We start from the raw sequence: 20,900 nt of genomic DNA on the forward strand, positions 1-20,900 counted from the left end.
TTTGAAGGTCAGGAGGCTTCAAGATGAGACATTCAAAGTAGTAAATGACGAAGAGTTCCTGTTTCGAAGAATATAATATCTGCCAAAATGTCCTTCTAAATATTAAGACATCTTCTGATAAGGAAAAGCTGAGGAATGTCATTACCAGTGGACTTTCCCTGTAGCTAATGCTAAAGTCTGAAGAGCAGGGTGAAAAGAAATGACAGAACAAATAACTGGAAGCCATATGAAGAAATAAAGATATCCATGAAGATCGATTATACACTTCCATACAGTCTATTCACTTTAAGATTTCTCATATAATTACAAAATGGTACATATTGGGGCATGGACTATTCCATTTCCTCAGTTGGAAGCAGTGAAGTTATACTTTTTCTGTTCTGTAATTCTAAGGATCAAACCCAGGAACTAGGTAAATATTCCATTACTGAGTTAGCCCCTCAAGTTTTGTTGTGGTGATATTAAGACTTTCTAGGGTCAGAAGATTTTAAAAGGAGCTCATTTCTGGTCCCTCCCTGATGTTGACAGCATACTTCAGGGCTTCCAGAACTCTGGAGGAATTTAATCTGTTTTCTTTATAAAGCTGGCAGTCCCACTGGAATATGGATAGAGGTGAAAGAGAGGAAGAGGTCCCATTAAAGGAACCCCCACAGTATCCAATGGCCCCACTCATAACCCTTCCACCCTCACCTGCTAGTGCACAGCTAGACACACGGATCATTGTGGAATGTTCCAGGTCCAAACTATGGCAACGAGCGATCAAACTCCATTAGAACTGTCGTCAGAGATAGCTAAGAATACGATAACAATAAAGACAGCGGTTTGGGAGGTATAGGCAATAGTTCTAGCTGTTATGAAACACAAGAAAAACCACTAGTTTCACAGTTGAAGGGCAGGAGACACAGCTTAGAATCCAAACCAGAGGATTCAGTTGGGTGATGAAAGGGAAAAAAAGGGGGAGGGGGTTCTGATTGGACTGTGAAGGGAATAGTTTAATGTCCTTGAGTTTTGATTGCCTGACATACTCCAATGTCCCAAATGAGTACATTCTTTGATGTTATGGCAAAATTTCTCCCATGAAAAGGAATACTTTTACTCTACATTCTGCATATTCTTGCTATTCAAAACCACAAGGAACAGAAAGAGTGGCAATATGTATATTAGAAAAGATAGTATCCCTTTATATGTTTCTGAGAAGTTAGCAGATATTCAGAAGCACATCCAAGAAATTCTGTCTTTATCAAAATTAGGAGTATCAAATACTAAATTTTAATAACTATTAATAAGAGTCCCAGCACTAGACTTTCACAATTAGGATGGCTTGGATGATACAAAACAGCCCGATCTTAATTATTGTGTCCTTTGATGTGGTATTCATAGATTAATTCTATAAGGCTGCTCATCAGATTCTTGAGCTTAAATGACAACAAAAAGAATTTAGGCTAATGATGAAAAAATCTTTTTTGACTGTTCAAGTTATTAAACACTGAAATAAGTTATAAAAGAGATTATTGAATCCTATTCTCTCAAAGCCTAAAAAGAAAGCATAGATTCCCATCTCACTGGAGTGACTTAGTAATAGCGGCTTTCACTGGAGGCAGATGGAAGCCTGAATAACTGCCAAATTCCTTCAAATTTGATGATTCAAATCCTACACAGTTTAAAAAATACTTTGAATTGTGTGACAAAGTTCTTTCTAGACAGAAGTCAATTTCTGAATGCCATCCACAGAGCATTGGTACTTGTCACTTATGTATTTTCATTGTCAACTCAAAGCTGTATATGCTGTAGAAAGAAAGGGGGAAAAAGAAAGGGGGAAACAGAAAGGGACAAAGGAAGAAAAGAAGAAACAAAGATCATTTATGATATTTTGGGAGTTTTCCCTACTTGGAATCTTATAAAAACCAGCTTAGCGTTTCATAAGCACAATTACAAACAGGTTTCTATTCCAATTTTGCCTCTGGCATAGGCTCTCATTAGTTGGATTTCTTTATAAAAGCTATACTCAGAGCAAAAGTTTACACTGGATTGAATAATAAGGAATAAGAAGGAAGAGATTTGATGTATGAGGAAAACAGGAAGAATTCTTGAAGTAGCTGTTGGATGCATGTAGATTTCAAGTTCAATTCCAGGGACCTGGATTGAGTAAAACCATTTGATTAACATAAGCTTCTAAAATATGATGTATTTTAATGACTGCTGTAAATGTTTACTAAAACACTTATATGAATTCCATGTGTCCCTTTAAGACAGAATGAAGTGCTTTTCTTACTCATTTTTAGAGAAAGAATACTAGATTTTTCAGCAGTAATTTTCCCCAGACTTTCATAACTTTTGAGAAACTGATTAGGCAATTTATTATTATTTTCTTTTGGCAGTACTGGGGTTTGAACTCAGGGCAGTGTACTTGCTAAGCAGGGATGCTACACTGTGAGCCACAGCCCCTTTATGCTCTAGCTATTTTTCATATGTGGTCTTTCATTTTTTATTTTTTTGTGTGTGGGGATTCATTTGAACTCCTCGTGAGCCTCCCAATCTTTTCCTCACAAGTATCTGGAGTGATAGGTACAGCACATTACTCCAGCCCGGAAGACTTAAACAGATACCAATCTATCACTGAGCTTTTGATCTTATCAATTTACTGACTAGATGTGGAAAGGGGAAAAAAGTTTAATAATGCATCGAGAAGACTGCTTATAAATGAGAATTGCTTTGAGACTTAAATATACACTTGGGCCATTGAGACAACATAAATCCAAAGGCTAAATTTCAAAGACAAGGATATGAGACAAAATGAGTTTAAGTTCTCAGGGATGTTGCCTAATGGACTATAAAAGATAGATTCATTTTTGGAGGGGGGAAAAAAAAGAAAGGTTGAAAGAAAATTAGGGAAGGACAGAAAGAGAAAAGGAAGATGGCGATGCAGCTATTCCACTGACATTTTAGACCCCAAATCTATCATCTATTTAGCAACTTTCATTCACTGCTGTCTCAGAGGGCTTCTTGGTAGTAAGCAAATGGCTTGTAAACCTTAAGTACACCAAACTGCCTATGAACATGCAATTGTAGTGACAAGGCACAGCGTAGCTCAGAGTAATGGAGCACTACCCTGATTGAGTGCTCACTGCTGTTCTCACAATGATGCATGCACAACCAAAGGTGAAGTGTGAATGATTCTGGAAAGATATTGAAGGGGCAGTGAGCAAATACAAACCGTGATAGAAATCCATTCTCATCCATGGATAATTCCGAAGCAGAAATAAACCATGTTATCATAACACAATGCAGCTACTTTGGGTACCATAAAGACAATAAACATCAAAAAGTCACTTTGAATGCCTCGATGAAGTCATAATGGAAATGACTTTCATATGGGAAATGTTCAAGCACTGTTTTCATGATTAATTCACTTGAAATTGATTTATTTAAAACCCTTTCCAACTCTTGCTTCCTGACATGGTTGGTTCTTGGTCATTAAGCAATGAACCCTTCTGAAGCTAGCCCACATAATCACATTAGCAAAACTGAAATGTACAGTAAAGAATTTTATTTAAAAAGGATAACTGTCCAGAGAAGATGGAAATTAAAAGCATTTTTATTCAATCACTGAAAATTGTATTCTCAGTGATTTCTGGGGTTAAAGTGCCTACAATGCCATTCTCTCTATCCACTACTTAGACTGAAACACACACTTTCTAACAGCACCTGCTGTTAATACATACAGAGGCCCATAGTTGAGTAAGAGAAACTGACCTGATGATTATGAATAGAACTGACTTATTCTATGAAATGTTTTCTTGGAAGTGTATCAGGGCTCAAGAATGAGGTTGGATGGGCCCATGTAGATATCATTATTTTGCCACTTCTTCATTATATAGCTTCCTGGAAAAGTGACATAAAGTTTTGTAAGGCTTCAAATATTACATCTTAGATGGTTGTGTGGCTGATAAATAGTAATGGGTTCAAAAAAATCCATGCTTTGTGGAATAGCACTCCTTCATGATCTCATTTCATCTTTGTAATGGTCTGCTGAGGTGTTGTAATCAAGAAAGAAGGAAACTATGATTTGAACTTGTGCCTTTTGCTCTATCCTAAGATGACTCCAGAAAACAAAGGATAGAAGTGCAATACTAACGGTGAATTAAGTCTACATCCCAGGAAATGTTTTGGAAGTTTCAGTCTTACATACAATCCATCCCCAACAATGGTCATACTTTTTATTCAATAATAAAGGTTTGTGTAAATAAAAGAGCTTGAAGGTGGGACTGTGAAGTGAAGCTTAGTTTGGAAGAGATGAAGTTGACAGAAACAACAAAGAACTGTAAAAGGAGTGTGTCGGAACAGAGTTCCATACAAAGTGGTCCACAGAACAAATGTGAGCACTTTTGCTGTGCCTGCTAGGTCAGATGTATTGATCAGGCTCTTGAACCTCTGAGACAATGCTTATTGTGATATGCTGCCTAATATCATACTTTGGGTTTTTATGTTATTTTTTTCTTTTTGAACACCCTTCAGAATGTATTAAGTCCAGGGCATATAACACTGTCCATTTTCCCCTTTCTGCCCCTTAAGGCAGAGATAATAAACCAAGTGCTAGCAGCTTATCCTGTAACAGTATTTGAGAGTGTTGAGATCATGGTTTGAGGGCAGCCTGGGAAGAAACCTGGAGTTGCCTTGTCAATGAAGAGCTGGACAGAGTGAGCTGAGCCTGCTATGCTATCATAGCAGTCTAACTTAGACATAGTTTATGTGAACTGTTGGGCAGGAAGTGAGATGCTAACTCAAAAGTTACTAGCATAACAGGAGCCTGTGGCTCACTTCTATCATCCTAGCTACGAAGGAGAAGGACAGCTGAGCATCATGGTGGAAGTCAGTCAGGCCAGGCAATTCTTCGAGACTCTTATCTCCAATTAAGCAGCCTAAAAGCCGGATATAGGGCTGTGAATCAAGTAGTGGAGCTATAGCCTTGAGCTATAAAGCACCAGGACAGTGCTCAGGCTTTGAGTTTAAGTCCCAGAACTGGCACACACATACAAATAATAATAATAATAATAATAATAATAATAATAACCTAAAATAAGGTTTGTCTATCACTAAGCTATAACACCTGCCTAGCAAGCACCAACAGTGGAGTTCAGACCCCTAAGTCCATGTCAGATTGACTAAATAGAAATCTCTGGAAGTGGACCCTAAAATACCTTTTTTTTTTTTTTTAAGGAAGGAATCCTAGGCAATTTTATGAGAGCATTACATAGTGAGAATGAATCAGTGTTCTGGAAGGAGGAAATACTGAGCATTATCTGTTTACTCATTTCAGTGCCCACTCTGCATTATTCATGTTATAGCAATGTCAATAAGTCCTCAGGCTAATTTTCATATCATACTTATTTCGGTACTTATGTTTGAATTCTTCTTTGCTGTAGTAAAATTTAGATACTCATAATGACTTATCCTTCCAGAATCTCTGAATGTCATTTTATTTGGAAAAGGTTATTTGCAGATGAATTTAAGTTAGGATCTGTAATGTCGGATGAAGACACTGTTGTCTTTTGCTGAGAGAGATAAGGTACTGGTTGCCATTTCAAACTAAAAATATTTAAACTTATGTTTACAATTTTAAAGGTAATCACTAATAATAAAAATAGGCTGAATAAAATTCAAATACCAAAGCATAAATATATAAAAATATATTTGATCAATTGTTTAAACTTTTTTCTTTATTGTCAAAGTGTAGTACAGAGGGGTTACCGATTCATATGTAATGCAGTGAGTACATTCTTGTCCAACTTGTTATCTCCTCCCACATTCCCCCCTCCCCCTCCCCCTTCCTCTCTCCCCACAAGAGTTGTGCAGTTGATTTACACCAAATGGTTTTGTAAGTACTGCTTTTGGAATGGTTTGTCTTTTTGTCCTTTGTCTCTCAATTTTGATATTCCCTTTCCCTTCCCCAGTTCTAAAACCCGTATAAACAGTATCCAGGGTATTTGGATGAGATATAGTGGTAGCGGGGGTACAACCATAGGAAGGGAATACAAGAGAAAGAAAACTAAACAAAACAATCAAACAAACAAACAGACAAGAAGGAAGAATATAAACATGGAGATAAAGCAGGTAGCAAGACGGAACCAATAAAACATAAAATATCATGACATTATGAACCAAAAGAAATTAAATCATAAATCCATCCAAAACGATCTCTACTTCTGATTTTCTGGTGGTTAATTGGAGACAAGAAGCTCATGGACTTTCCTGCCAGAGCTAGTTCTGAACCATGATCCTTAGATCTCAGCCTCCCGAGTAGCTAGGATTACAGGCATGAGTCCCCAGCCTCAAAGTGGAATTCGGTTTGCTCTCTTAGGATCATACTAGTTAATCTATTACTATTTCATTTTTATATTAAGCTAAATAAATAAAATAAACTTAAGAGTTTCATTTAATTAGGGTCATTCTGTCAGATCAAATGAGTTTATTCTCATTAATATGTCAAGTAAGTATAACAGTGTAATATGTCCAAAAGAGTCATCAAATACAAGTAAAGATTCAATCCTGCTCAATCAAATATCACTCAATGTCTTAAACATGTAGGCTAATTTTAGTGAGGAGCATTTTAATAAGAAGTTGAATCACCATCTTCTATTAGTTTTCTAATAATACTAGCATAATTATATTATGGTCATTAATTTAATTAGTGCTTACCAATCTCATATTTATCATGGGGATTCATTAAGTGCTTAGTAATATCAAGAAAACAATAAAGTAATGCCATAACAGTAGAAAAGCCATTAGGTGGTATTAGAAAAGCATTTTAAGATATATACCATAATTTTAATCAAATTTAAATTAGTTTTTCAAAGATGTGAAAATAAAAGTTAATGCTTCTGGGAATATTTTATGATGAGTAAGATATTCAAGAAAATCTTAGCTCTATGTGACTTCATATTAAAATATTTCTAGCAGTTTTATTTTGTCTCGTTCATTTACTCAGCAAACACATTAAATGACTTAGTAAATATGTTGAGACTTATACTGGCAGTGGACTCCAAAGGCTTTTAGTGGTAAAATCATTATTATAGATTGGAACTCTAACCCTTGAACCAGGACAATGGGACCCTGAAAATTGTCAGTGTTTGAACTCTTAGCACTACAAGGAATACAATTTACAAATCTTTCAGGATCTATTTCATACAGGAAAATATAAACATTAGTGTAAGCCTATTTTAAAATCTATTCAAGAACTATATATTTATATATTATGTAATACATAATATTATATGCCATATTATTTATATACATATATGTATATATGTGTGTATATATATGTGAGTGTATATATATATATATATATTACCCTGGCACTGATGGCTCACATTTTTAATTCTAATTACTTAGGAGGTTAAGTTTCTTAGAACTATGGTTCAAATCTAGCCTGGTTAGAAATGTCTGGAAGACTCCTTCTGCAAAATTACAAGCAAAAGAACATGTTGGAGGAATAGATAAACATGCTAGAGCACCAGCTGTGAGCAAGCCAAGAGAAAACATATATACTTTATTGGTATATATTAATCAAACAAGATAAAGAGTTCTATTATGACATTTTCATCATTCATATATATAATTTATATCAATCACATTCAAACCTCCTTCAGCTATCCTACTTGTTTCCAATTCTCCCCTACTCCATTATTGCTTTTCCTATTGTCTTCCCCTTTCATGAAATATATTTAAATGTCTACTCTAAGTGAAACATTGTTCTAGGTTTTATGAGATAGCAATAATGACATTTCTACTGTCATGAAAGAAACAGGAAAAAAACAAATAAAAATAAAAAGCAAAAGAATGACTGTGTCAAATAATAAACAGTGCAATAAAGAAAACTAAAGAAAGTCAGAGTTTGGTGCCAATGGCTCATGCCTGCAATCCTAGCTGCTCAGGAGACTGAGATCTGTGGCTGTCAGTTTGAAGCCAGCCTGGGCAAGAAAGCCCTTGAGACTCTTTTCTCCAATTAATCACAGGGGAAAAAAAAAGCTAGAAGTGGGGCTGTGGCTCAAGTGGTAGAGTGCTACCTTTGAGCAAAATGAGCTCAGGAATAGTGCCCAGGCCCAGAGTTCAAGCCCTGGGACCAGCAAAACAAAAGACTAATGACTGACAATGGGCATGAAGGGAGAGTAACGGAATATTGCAGGAAATCAGGACAGAAATACATGCTGCCAAGGGCTGGATTATGAAAAGGATTTTAAAGTCAACCCTAGCAGCTTTCACTTCTAACACTCTGTTCATATCTAATGGCAGAAGATAGCAAGAATAAGAGAGAATTTCACCATGGCCAGGCGTAGGGCCCCTAGTGCCATTACTGGAAAGGAAGAGGCAAAGGATCATGAGTTTGAGGTTAGCAAAGGAGATACAAAGAGATTGGGTCTTAAAAACAAAATAAGAAAGAATAAAGGCAGGGAGGGAGGAAGAAACGAAGGGACAGAGGGAAGAAGAGAAAGAGGCAAGGGAAGAAAGGAGGGAAGGAAGACAGAAGAAAAAGAGAAAATACCAAAGAAAGAAGGAAATCCACAAAGTTTATGTAAGTAAGACAGAAACCCAGTACAGTTGAGAGCAGAAAAGTGACATGGACTGATTTGCCAAAAACATTCTCAGATAACTCAGTAAGGGATCTTCAAAATGATCACTGCTTCATTTATCCCTTTTGCATAGAATGCAGGGAACACTACTTTTCCCAAAGACACATACTTGTTCAAACAAGGTTGGAAAGTCCAGCTTCTGACACTGTGACATTCAAACCAGGAAAAAATGAACGGAACTGTACTCTGGTGTAGCTCCATGTAAAGCACTTATCTAGCATGCATGAGACTCTGGGTTCAATCCCAGCACCAAGAATCACACACACACACACACACACACACACACACACAAACACACACGCTCACGTGCACACACACACACGCCTGCATGCACATACATAGAAGAAAAAGCAAAGATGCTGTGTTAAATATGAGTGAACTGCTTGCTGGGAGGAAATTCTCTGCAGTTATCTCAGAAATTTCAGGTAGAGAAGTTTCCTAAAGTAGCCAACATTGGATGTCATCCAGAGGAAGAGTTGGAGCTCCTCCAAACAACAAAGAAGAAAGAGTATTTTGAGTAGAGGACAGTCTTAAAGTATTCATTGATATTTGTGTGTATATATGTGGGCCTGTGTGTAGCTGTGATGGGGCTTGAACGCACAACCTGGGTGCTGCCCTTGAGCTTTTGTCCTCAAGGTTGGCACTCTGCCACTTGAGCCACAGTTCTACTTCTGTTTTTTCCTGGTGGTTAATTGGAGATAAGAATCTCAACAATACAAGAAATGTATCCAATGCCTAACGTATGAAACTGTAACCTCTCTGTACATCAGTTTTATAATAAAAACTTTAAAAAAAAAAGCATCTCATAGACTGTTCTGCTCCAGTTGACTTTGAACCATGATCCTCAGATCTCAGCCTCCTGAGTAGCTAGCATTACAGGTGTGAGCCACCAACACCCAGTTTCCTTGACATTTTTATTAAGTATTTGGTGCAGTTTCTTTTTAATGTTTTTTTTTTTGCTATAACAATCAACATACCACATTGCCTGTGAAACATGATTAAACAGCCATTCAGTTGGAATGATATTAAACTCAGAAGAAATGCAGCATAACACAGTAGTAAGGCCCGAGGCTGAGCAATGGGACATTCTGGGTTTCAACATCTCAGGTACATCCAATAGTTGTAGGGGAATTGTCTGTAGGTCCCACTGGGATGGCCTCGTGTGCAAAACAGTGATGATAATAAAAGTGTCTATTTTGCAGGCATTTTTGGTGAACTAAATGTAAGTAGCACAGAGTCAAGTCTAAAAGCTGTTATTTACTTCTTAACTATGACTAATAAGTGACTAATAAGCTGAGCATGGTGGCATGTACCTATAATCTGAGCAGTTGGCAAGCTGATATTGGAGGGGCTCAAGTTCAAGGCTACAAAGCAAGATACAGATAAACATGGGCCACAAAGCAAGACTAAAAAGAACAAGCAAAACCAATACAAATAAAAACCCCACCTTTTATCTGTATTCTTACCTTTATTAAATGAATCAAGTTCTGACCCTCTAATTAATGCGAATCCCTTTACTTGGCCCTTCAAAATCCACTCTCCTAATGTTTACTTTTAGTAACATTTATTATCTAGTATGTAGTATAATTTATGTATTATGCTTATTGTTTATTTTTTGTCGGCTCTCCTAGGACATAACTTCCTCAACAGACAGAATTTACTGCATCCGACTGCTGGAACATGTTCAAGCAAGGTTTGTTGTTTGGGTGAATTAAATATTAATGGTAAGGAAGAGGATGGAGACACATACAGAGATTCAAAAGAGTATTTGGGGCTGTCAGGGTTGAAGCAAGAGTGCCTTCATCTGCCCAAGTGTCTTTCAAACTGTTGGCTTCCTTTTCCCTGGGCAGAGAAGTGCCTGGTATAAAGTTATTTCCTGACTTAAAAGTGGAATGAAGAATAGATAGAAGAAATAAATTTTCAAAAAGCTAGGAATGTGGCTTTGGAGAAGATGCACAGGTCAGGATTACGTTTGGTGTATTGCAGCTCAAAATGGAGGAGGGGATGAAGACTTGAGCAAAACCCCTTTCTTTCCATCATGGCTTCTGTGACCAGGAAGTCACAGCACCTGGAAGTCAGAAGGGCACACAGGACATAGAGGCATAGTATAGCATAGCATGAGAATTAGCATATGATTGCAATTCTAAATAATATATATACTATTATATATATGTATATATATATAAGAGCAGAGCATGTCTCAACTCTTCTTTGATGATCACCTTCTAAGGAACCTAGTCACACCTTTTTTTTTTTTTTTTTTTTTTTGCCAGTGTTGTCCTACCTTTATTCCTGTGAAATTCTATTATTTTGGCTGTAACACACATGTTTTTATTTTGTTGGGTCACAAGTCAGTCCAATATCTAAGCATTTTCTTCAACAACTAAGAACCAAGGTCTATTCCTTAGGAAATAACATTGCCCACAATAAGCAAGTATGGTGGAGAACTACAGATTTCTACCACGAGGCCATTTGTTTTAATCTTTCAATAGATTATATCAGGATGTTTCAACCACAGAATTCTGTAGTGAGGTTTAGGGCTCTAGTAATTTCTTATTCTGGAGCATGTGTTCTGTGCATTGTAGCACTCATGCAGCAACCCTAGGCTCTCCATGACATATCAATGGCTCCCCTTCCAGCCATGGAAAGCCAGACTATCTCCAGATATTGACCGATGTCTCCTTTGAAGGTACGAGGTGACAAATCATCTCACAATGTGAACGCCAAAGTTAAACGAACAGACAGAAAGACATTTTTTTTCAAAGAATGGTAGAAAATAAAACTCCATGCTACAGACTACTTGGTTTTCCATTGGCTTAAAAAAAATCCTCCAAGAGAACAATCAACAGTAGACCATTTATAGCTAGAGAAATGATTTATCTTAGCAAAGTATCATTTTCTAAAAAATCTAATAATGTTCAATTTTATAATGCAATACAAATGAATCCTTTTGCTGCTTTCATAAATTTTGTTATGAATACCTGACCTAGCTTTTATTAAAAAAGTCCTACAGTGATATATAATTTTGACTGTTTTTAACCACAGTCTTCAATTTATATTAATGTCTTTAAAGCTATCCACAAAAAACTTTCAGTGTTTAAATAGACTCAAGATATTAAAATTGTACATTTTTCTCAGAGAAAGCAAATGTGCAACAACAGTAGGTTTTATAGTAGTTATAACATACAAAAACACATCTAAGAAGATAGCAAAATTTTTCATTATGCTCTTATTGTTATATACATCTGCATAGGCAACTATTTTTTTATCTCCATTTTACAGACAGGAAAATCTGTTCCGAGAAATTTAAATAAATTGTGAAGGACTTACCACCCAGAAGTGCAGGACTTGGACTGAATATAGCTTTATTCAGCTCCAGGGTTTCTGCTCAGAGCATATTAGGCTTTTTGATGCACTTTTCCTCTTAAGTAAATACATTTATTTTTCTCCTACACACTAATAAATTCCACAAAAGGTAATGGAAAAGAATTTCTTCTTACCTTTCAAGGATATTTTGAAAAGCGGAGGCTTCTTTTCAACATGGGAGATGTCAGTTTATCAATACTTCAGATGGATTTTTCTTATGTTAAAACTACTAAAGCAAGCAAAAGGCAGAGACTAACCTTATCTTCATCCACAATGGATCTCCAGGGCAGCCTTTTATCACTGGCAATGCTTAATGCTAAAGTCCGGCAGCGACTATGTCTTTTTCATAAGATCTGCAGGTGTAAAGTCAGCCCACAATACAGATTTTACATAAGCAATAAACAAATCCACATTTAGAGTCACTAGTGCCCCAACCTGGTTACAAGGCCCTGGTTATATCAGCCCTTTACAAAGTGGTTTCTCTCTGGGAGTCCCACACTACCAGATTGGGAGATCTTGAAAGAAATGAGAAAGTAAAATGTTCTGACTTTCTAAAAGATGTTTATATTTTTTTTTATTTCTAAACAATGAGTTAGAACTGAATTTTAGGCTCTCTGGGTTGATCTAGGCAAAAAACAAAAGAACAAAAAGCTCATGAGTTAGTTATCTAGAGAGTGCCTTCCAAGAATTGAGACTGTTGCTTAAGAAGTTTATTCCAGCACAGGGCGATGCATGCCCATAGTGGAGGAGGATGGTTTTGAGAGTGGCTCTAAGTATAAATGGGAGATTGTATCAGAAAAATAAAGTAAGGCAACAAGTACTGGGGATGTGGCTCAAGGGGTAGAGTGCTTACTTAATAAGCACAAGGCTCTGAGCAAGGTAGAGGAGAAAGAAAGGGGAAGCAACTTGTATTTTGACTATAAAGATATATTTTCAAACATATTCAGTTTGCTGAGTGCCAGTACCTCATGCCTGTAATCCTACCTATTCTGTAGGTTCATAGCCAGCCCAGGTAGAAGAGTCTGTGAGATTCTGTGTCCAATTTTCAACAAAAAGCTGGACTGTAGATGTGGGTAAATGGATAGATCACATGACATGAACAAGCAAGCAAGCCCAGGAGAGTGAAAGGCCCTGAGTTCAATCCCTAGTCCCAGCTTAAACAAACCAAAAAAATGCATATAAGTCTGAATTTTGTGATAATAATTATATGACTTAAAGTGTTACTACAAATCCAAGGTTACCTTACCAGCTTAATAGATACATACAACTCTGGAATGCTAAACTACAACCAGCCATATATCACTCACAAGTGATTTAAATCTACATTTTTTAAGTTTCAGAAGTCAGGCCATGAGCAGGTTTCTCTCTGAATGGCCCATAGTCTCATCCCTGGGTGAGACTTAACAAAGAATCAGCTGCTAAGGTCCGTGATTCACATACCAACCCAGATCCCTAATTATAAAATCAAGAATCTTTATTAGTAATAATGAACCTACATGGCATTCACACCCAGTGAAATCTCAGAGACACCCTTGAACATAGTGCAGAGATTTCAGAGTTTGAGCAACTTAGAGAAAAAAAAAAAGACAAAATGACTATATGGGTTTTGAATATTGAATATAAAAGTGTTTGCTTTCAAAGTTAGAGAGTTGGCACAAATTAAGGCATATTGTCACCAGTAAGGAATTAAGCAAAAGTTAGCTGCTGGAGAAGGAGGTTGGTTGGATAATAGTTCACATCCAAATTCAGCACGAAGGACTCTGAGATGTGAAACCTAGCAGTGACTAGGATTATATTTATCTTCTTGCCTGAGGCACCAGTCAACCATATGTCCTTTAAGTGCAATTGGCTTTCCTATTAGACGGCAAGATACAAGGGTAGAGAAAGGTCCTCGCTTTCCTGATTTATGGCAAAGGAATATGTTCTTAGAAAATAACTGTGAGCAAAAATCCCACAAAGAGAAAAGGAAGAAAAAAATCTTTAGGAAGTGGAAAGAATTAAAACTAGTGGTGGAGTTCTGAAAAGTGGGAAGAAGATGGGGAAGATGGAAAAGAGACATTTTGTGTGCTTCTTATTCCCAGCATGGCCATGAATGGGAAGCAGCAGTGTATAAAGCTTCAAATGTCCCAAATCTCCTTCACTATCATCTGAGAATATATGCCATGCAGATATCTTTTTCTAAAGCCCTGTGTATGGGGTTAGGGTTGAGAAACACAGATCTATAGCTTTACAGTGGTGAAATTACTGCACAGTATAAGACTCTGGCTTTTATTTTAAAGAAAGTGAGGGGCTGGGGATATGGCCTAGTGGCAAGAGCGCTTGCCTCGTATAGTTGAAGCCCTGGGTTCGATTCTCCAGCACCACATATACAGAAAATGGCCAGAAGTGGCGCTGTGACTCAAGTGGCAGAGTGCTAGCTTGAGCAAAGAGAAGCCAGGGACAGTGCTCAGGCCCTGAGTCCAAGGCCCAGGACTGACAAAAAAAAAAAAAAAAGAAAAGAAAGAAATAAAGAAAGTGGTCATTGATCTTTTTAATTATGTTTCACAAAACTTTAAGGCACTAGCTGATGGGGGGTTTCTAGGGTGATGATTTGGTGAGTTGCCGTAGGATCTAAGCACCATTTCTTGACATGGTGCCTTGACAGCTAATAGAGAGGCTTCTTCTCTTCTTTCCTGAATGTATTAAAGTCCATTGGATTCTCATCAATTCATCTAATCCTCTGAGAAGAAGTAGAAAAGCCAAGAGAAATATAAAATGCCCCTCTCATGACTTAAGTATTGGTGAGAAGAAGCAGAATTTGCATCTCGTCTTGCAGTTAAAGGTCATGACATTATAAGAGAATGGAGATTTGAGAGGTGAGGGTGCTTTAATAATCAGATAATCTTGAGTGTAAGGTTAAAAGTCACAGAGTACATGTTTTAAGTACTTCTGCAATGAATACACACACACACGCACACGCACACACCCCTTCACATGCTGAAAGCAACTTTTAGCTGTGACTTTTTAAAGTGGTTTTCCTGTAAAAGCAATGTAAAAGTCAAAAGATCTGAGAGTCTAAAATAGATATCCAGAGGAATCTTATAAACTGATATGTAGAAACCAGTCCTAATCTACTCAAAGAGAAGTGCAGTTGGTTGCTACAAAACTTTCCACACGGAGCCTAAGAGGAATATCTTGGAAGATGAAGCATATAATATTCTGCAACACCACTAGACATACAGCTTAAGACAGAAGCACATAGTATATAATCATAATTCCCATTGGTTCTCTAACACATGAATTACAACTCCTGGTTCTATTCAGCTGCCATGTTGTACAAAAGGCGGCATGAGATGCAAAACAGCTTCAGGAAAGTCTCAGGCCTCAGGTAGAACAGGACAAAGCGTATGTGTAAGCATACAAGGGAACAACAATCAGTCTTAGTAGACAGATCAGACTGAATACATTTAGTGGATTATTCAACAACAATTATTAGGCAATTATGTATCAAATGCTGCAAAATCCAGTGAGACACTATATGGTTGGGGGACCATGTGTAAATACTGCTTTCTTGAGAGTGAGGAACAAATGAAATCAGCGATCACACAAAGCAGGAAATGCCTTCAATAGAGGAAGGTTCTCATCCAGCTGCAGCTGGAGGATCTGGAAAGGGTTCACATGCTTACCTGACAATTTCATCCCCTGATAGTTTGAAAAGAACAAGAAATATCTCTCTCTACATCACTGGTGGAAGAAATAACTGACTAAAGAAATCACTGAGAACTTGGGGGGGAAAAGCCACACCATTGTAGATACTGTTTAGTGGTTACATGTCATAGCCTGGGTAGTTTCTACCTGTAACAGTCCCAAGTCCTCAAACTCAAGATAGTAAAGTTCAAAGATCTCAAAAGAAAAACAATACATATATGTGGGGAAAATGTAAAAGAAAAATAAATTTAGGGAATTCTTGATCCTATCAAGTGCAAATGAGAATGTACATGTGAAAAATGTTAAAATCAGAAAATTAAACTTTTATTGAAGAAAAGAAAAATACTACTTGGGATAAAAATGTATGATAGTACATACAGAAAAACAAACAGCAAACAATTGTTGAGGGGTTTTCTGTAGTGTTATGGTCAGACTGTCTCCAATATTCAAAATGGATAAATAATATGCTTGATTGAAACTCCATTGTGTGTGTGTGTGTGTGTGTTGTGTGTGTGTGTGTACATTACAATGGTGTTGTTAGAGATTAGGTCTAGGGCCATGCACAAGTAAAGTAAGTGATCTTCCTAGCTCTGAATGACATTCTGGCTTTCCGATAAAGATTCTTACCATGTCCACCATCTCAAAATCTCCTTTGCAGAAAATACAGACACTTATCTTTCCATGGATATTCTGTAATTTTAAACTTTACTCTCTGAGAAAAGTAGAAATTGGAACATATCACACTTCACTGTGCTTAATAATCTTGGTTTAAAGAGAGTCTAATTTTGACTTTCCAATACTGGATTAACTTGTGAGAACAAAGCTACTATTACTTCATTTCCAATACTTTTATATGAACTTTTGAAAATAGTGAGGAAAATTGTTAGACTCAGAGTTACTATAAGAGATGGATGAAAGCTGGCATTTTAAATTCAGGTGCAATTGAAATATGAAATAGATTGAACTTATATTAACTTCTAAAAGTACGGTAGGCAGAGTGAGTTTTTACAGCTTTCATTTGAAAGGAATAACATATTGAGTTGCCATTCCTCAAAATTATTCTCTCCACTGTCTGTGGCCATTCATATGATTTAGCAATATATATTGAGCCATCTAAATTTTAATATACTTTAAAGTGTGACACTTCATATTCAGGTTAAAGTAGCCATATTTCATCTTAATTTAATAGTAAAAGGTTAAAAATGTCTTCTGCCATAGGTAGACATCTCACAGAAGTGCTGTGTGAAATACCAATTGTTAGACTTCGTTGATCAATTCCTGAGTTGTAGATCATTAGGAAATGGCAAGTGTTATTTTGTTATAGTCTGACATGAATGCCACTTGAAAAAATATTTTATTCTTGCTTTTCTTTATGCATCTAAATTTTCCAAAAAATAAACTATACAATCATTGAAAAGATTAATGTACTATTCAAATAACAAAATTCGGGGCTGAGAATGTGGCTTAGGGGTAGAGTGCTCAACTAGCATGCAAAAAGCCCTGGGTTCGATTCCTCAGTACCACATAAACAGAAAAAGCCAGAAGTGGTGCTGCTGTGGTTCAAGAGGCAGAGTGCTAGCCTTGAGTCCAAGCCCCAGGACTGGCAAAAAAAAAAAAAAATCACATTCAGTTAGTCCATTTGCCCACATAACTGTTTGATGTTGAAAATGAAATCTATTGCTAAAGGGTGGAAAACCTACAGCTTGCAGGGAAATATGGTCAGGGAAATAACTTGCTACAAGACTAGACAGACTCATGTGCTTCTCTCTGCCCACCTGTGGCTGTATATCTGCATTGGTAAGTTTGCACACACAGCAAATGATTTTATAAATATCCCTTCTGCCAAGTGCCACTTTTACAATTAAACTAAATTTAACACTCTACTACTGACATAGTGCAAATGTGAAAATAAAATTTCCTAGTGAATTTTGGAGAAATGAATGTCCTCGAGACCAGGTAAAGTAACAAAGGAAGAAGGCACATGTAACATTTCATCAACATTCCACTCAGGTAAGTGTTCTTAATTCAAAACTGTACCATCAGAATTTACATTAGGAACAATACATGTATAGGGGGCTGATATTTACCTAATGTATTCTTAAAATCAAATTTTAAAGTAAATCCCAAGTGTACAAATGTGCTGTGCTGGCAGCTCACACCTCTAATCCTAGCTACTCAGGATCCTGAGATGTGAGGATAACGGTTCAAAGCCAGCAGGGGCAGGACAGTCCATTGAGACTCATATCTCCAATTAACCACCATAAAACAAAAATGGAGGTATGACTCAAGTACTAGTGATATAGTCTTTAGCAAAAAAAAAAAAAAAAAAAAAAAGCTTTGCTTAGGCTCTGAGTTCAAGCCCCAGTACAACACCGCCCCCCCCCACACACACAACGAAATCCCAAGTAAAGCTTTAAAAGATGTTTGCAAAACTAAATAAATAAATAAAAGAACCTACCCCAGTCTTAGTTACATAAATCAATGGCAGATAATTGAAATGTACTCAAAATGGAGTCAGGGGAGGGATAAACAATTATATTTTGGTAAAGACTTAATCTCTCTCTGTCTCTCTCCTTCTCTCAAACACACAGTACTTCTGTATTCTTCTATAGTATCATTGTTTGTACTTATTTGTGTGTTTGGGGATTGATTACCTCTTTGGTTTCTCCATATTTGATAGACATGGTCAGAAATGCTTCCATTTGCAAGTCATTTCTAAGAAAAGGGGGGGAATGGTGGCAAAATAAATATGATCACAATCCCCTCATCAAGGCAGTGGTGGGGAGGAAGAGGGCCACCAGGAATTTTGGTATGGCATTTCTATGAAGAGGACACTTACAAATATGGCTGTAAACAACTGTTCGCTTAAGAACGTGGGGAACAATCTCAATCCTTATTTTATTTGCGGGGATGGGGGGTGGTGGACGGGACGGGGACTTACCTCCCAAGAAAAGAAATCAATCTTGATGGAGTTCAAATGTTGCTGAGAATCTATGAGGCTCCCTGGCCCCAAGGCTGGGACAGCGCTGCCCTGGCCCCCTAGTGGCTAGACACTGTCATGGCGCTGAGCTCTGCTCAAGGATTTGTAAGCTCATTTTAACTGTGAAACGATGACCTTCCTAGTCTCTTTCTGGTCGACTATGGCTACTAATATTCCAGACAATGGGTGCTTTATCACGCCGGGTCCAGATGAAGACAAGTCAGTATGGGTGTCCTCTCTTGATGAATGTCACCTGAGTGGGAGATAAAGCTGCTATTTTTAGCTGCTGAGAGGTGCTTGGGTGTGCAGATATGTGGCACTGTGGGAAAAGAAAATCTTATCCGGTTGATACAGCTCCTAACTGAAAACCAAAAAAAAAATAAAAAATTCACACTCCAAAGAGGATTTGAATTTCCCATAGACCATCAGTTTGCGGAGTTTAAATCACTGAGTGTGTTTAAGGTGAGCATGTGTAGATGTCACATTCCATTTAAAAGAAAGATTCTTAGAGTGCCACATAGAATGAATCATGCTGGCATTACTTTATATAGTAAGATGAGGGGAGGGGAGGAGAAGAAAAGAAAGGAAGAAGAGAAATTAAAGAAAATATCAACAAACAGGAGGAAGACAGCATATAAATTAAAAGTGTAGTAGTGTGGTCAGAAATGATTGATATTCTTAAGCAGTTAAGTCTGCCCCTACATCTTTGGGGTGACCCACCATACCTTCCAGAATTTGTTGTGTGCAGACAGTGGGGCTTGAACACAGGGCCTAAGCACTATCGCTTAGCTTTCTCTGCTCAAGGCTAGTGCTGTACCACTTGAGTCACAGCTCCACTTCTGCTTTCTTGGTGGCGAATTGGAAATTCTTCTCAGACTTTTCTCCCAGGCTGGCTGCAAACTATACTCTTCAGATGTCAGCCTTTTGAGTTGCTAGGATTACAGGGAGGAGCCAGTGGCACTCGGCTCAGTATTCCCTTTTGTAAATGATAAGAAGTGTTTTCCCAGGCCTCTTCCTCTCCACACAGCCTTTTTGCCCTCCTATAAGTGAGCAACACCTGACTTCCTCTCCGCAAAAGCCAGTCAGCTGTTGGCAAGTATTTTTATTTTTCTCAGAGTTAATGCCATCTTTGCTGTTGGTGTGTTCTCCCTCATTACCTTAGCTCATTCATCTTTAAAATATATCCCATGTAAATATATACTCTCTATGAATTCTTCACTTGGAAGTTCAAAGTCTATAGCTCAATAGCAAATATGCTACAACCAGATTACCTGAGTTCAAAAACTGGAGGACATAATGTTGTGTTCCTCTGCCTCTGGGTCTCTTCTGGAGTTTAAAGATAATAATATTTACCAAGTCCTTTTACTGAAGTATTTTGAAAAGTGAACAGAACTTTGTCATGATTGTCATATGCGTGGCTATATGGCATTTAAATAAATATCTATATACACTACTTACATTGATATATTTATGTATGTGTATATACTATACCTTTATATATTTATTTATATCTACTAAATAGTATGTATACCATATATTTCCAAGTACTACACATACATATATATTATACAACATTTCAATGAACCATCATTTTCAGTTTGAGAATTTATTATGTACAGATATAGAGAGATGGCAAGTACCATATATATGTATATATATATACACACACATACATAAGTTAAATAAATGAACAATTAAGCATATCCATGTAGGGAATATTAGGTTTCAGATTCCTGAGAAACGTTGTGTGGCAGTTGCCAGAGCAAGGATGTGGGTGGGTGTGGTAATTGTCACCGTCTTTCAAGTCCCTGGGAACATCATTTTCATGACTGATGTTCAATGAGCTCATTATTGTCAACGATAAGAATCAGGGATGTGAATATGGCTTAATCTTAGTGCATACTCCTACATCAAGCTTGTATAATTGGTGTAAGAACTGAAGAGATGACAGATAGGAAACAGTATTTAACAATAATACATTAAACAAAGAAAGAATATCTACCCATAAGCTAAATAAGACATCTGTCTCTTTCTATTGTCAATACACTTGAAAAGCTCTAACACAATCTTTGCAAGCCTTGTCTTGGAGTTTAAACTCCCAGGCAAAGTAAAAATGTGTCATTTAAATAAGTCTTTGCTCTTAACATAGAAAATGACTCGGCTTTTCAGTTTATCTCTTTTTATACAGTCAAGCATAAAATTTATGGGATGCATTCCATCTAAAGACTGTTCTCTCATAA

This window comes from Perognathus longimembris, chromosome 5 (genome assembly GCF_023159225.1).
Source record: "Perognathus longimembris pacificus isolate PPM17 chromosome 5, ASM2315922v1, whole genome shotgun sequence".
Classification (NCBI taxonomy): domain Eukaryota; kingdom Metazoa; phylum Chordata; class Mammalia; order Rodentia; family Heteromyidae; genus Perognathus; species Perognathus longimembris.